The following is a 1775-nucleotide window of genomic DNA, read 5'->3' as shown; positions in this document are numbered from 1 at the left end:
AGTTGCCCGGAATTTAATCTCTCGTAGCTCACACTCATCTCCTTAGCTTTACCCATGGTGGAAACATGTCTATATTGTCTGATTACTCCACCTTGAAATTACAGTCCTATTTAGATAAGTCTTATGTGATCCCAAGTCTCTAGGCTTAATACCTTGAGACTTAAATTATTTCAGGTATTTAGTTTCAAATTATCTCATCATTCTAGGCCTTTTTCATGTTACTTTTGTTATCTTCAGGCTCACTGGAGTCCATTTTTCCCCATGTTCCTCCACAGTAATTATCCTCCTTGCTTGAGAGAAAGAAGATACATGTTGTAGAGCTGTTGATTAAAACTGACTTTTTATGTCCCTGCCCTGGGTAGAGTGGCATCTGGTTGGTAGTGCCCATCGCATATCAGCCAGAGACAAAGCAACCCCTTGTTCATCCCAGCTTGTCTTTTGATCTGTGCCCATGCCTGGTTCATGCCTTGGACACATAGGTTAAAAAAAATTAACTAATTAATAAATTAATTTAAAAACTGACTTTTTAATGAGAATGACTAAATCATATGCTAGTATCAATATATGTGTCTGTTTGTATGTGCATGTTCTGTAAGAATGTATTTAAATAAGACTTATTTTGGTTCTACTTGAACATCCTATAAAAGAACTATGAAAAATATTTATGCGTTTAAATAAAACACAAAGACAGGCAAATTGTCATCATCTACTTGTTCTACATTGAAAACTGAAACTTACCAACTTAAATAAATAAATGGCAATATAGTCATGGGGTAACTTTTAAAAGTTTAAATCATAATGTACACATTAGATTAGGTATGGTTAAGTTCACATTAGATTAGGTATGGGTAAAAATACAAGAAGTACAAGATGAATTAACTCTCAGTATATATCCAACTGAAGAGCTAGTGTATAGGAAATTCTAAAACTAAATAGACATTCTGTATTTGAGAAGAATGACTGTCAGTGATATTAAATAAAACAGTATTAATGTATTAATAATAAATTTTTGAATAAGGGGTATAAGAAAAATATTTTAATAGTAATCTAAATGCGTTCACTTTGAATTACGTGAATAATCTAAATGAAATCTAAACTTCAAATAAATCTTTGAAAATGGCTTGAAGCAAGTCTAAAAATTATTATACATGGAGGATAAATTATAAAATGTTATGCATAGTACTTAATTCTGAAATGCAAAGGAGCATTTGGTTTCCTTGAAAAAGGTATCAGGGAACAAGCTAACATCCTCAATTTATTGAGCTTCCAAATTTCAAAAAAAAAAAAAAAAACCTTTGTACATTAAATTTTCGTGTACTATTGGAATTAAGTTGATATTAATTTGAATTGGTATACTTTAAAATAATACACTAATAAAATAGAAAAAAATTATAAAAGAAATGACAGGGAAATTCAAACTGTGTACCTGAAAATGTGTAACCAACACAAATGAAGGCAGTAGTAGAGAAATAAAGGAATAAAAAAGATATAAGGAATATAGAGAACAAAGAGCAAGACGGCAAAGGTGAATTCTGCCTTATCAGTAATTACAATAAAAGTAAATGTATTATTAAGCACTCAAATTAAAAAGCAGAGATTGACATAATGAAAGAAAAAAGTGATCCAACCCTTTGATGTCTGAAAGAGACACACTTGAGATTTAACCAAACCATAGATTTATGGTAAATGTATTTAAAAAGGTATATATCATCCAAACTGTAACCAAAATAGGGTTATGATGGCTATTTCAGAAAAAAATAATAACTTTAGGACAA

The 1775-nt window shown here is 30.4% G+C and overlaps 1 non-coding gene across 1 annotated transcript; it reads left to right on the top strand.

The window, feature by feature from the left end:
- Positions 1–344: 344 nt before the first annotated feature.
- Positions 345–479, top strand: LOC119467580. The gene has a single exon (XR_005196118.1). It is a non-coding gene; the product is annotated as a small nucleolar RNA SNORA48 (small nucleolar RNA).
- The last annotated feature ends 1296 nt before the right edge of the window (positions 480–1775 follow it).

Source organism: Cebus imitator, unplaced genomic scaffold, assembly GCF_001604975.1.
Source record: "Cebus imitator isolate Cc_AM_T3 unplaced genomic scaffold, Cebus_imitator-1.0 Scaffold14, whole genome shotgun sequence".
In the NCBI taxonomy this organism is placed as follows: Eukaryota; Metazoa; Chordata; class Mammalia; order Primates; family Cebidae; genus Cebus; species Cebus imitator.
This window is presented reverse-complemented; position numbering and strand designations above follow the sequence as displayed.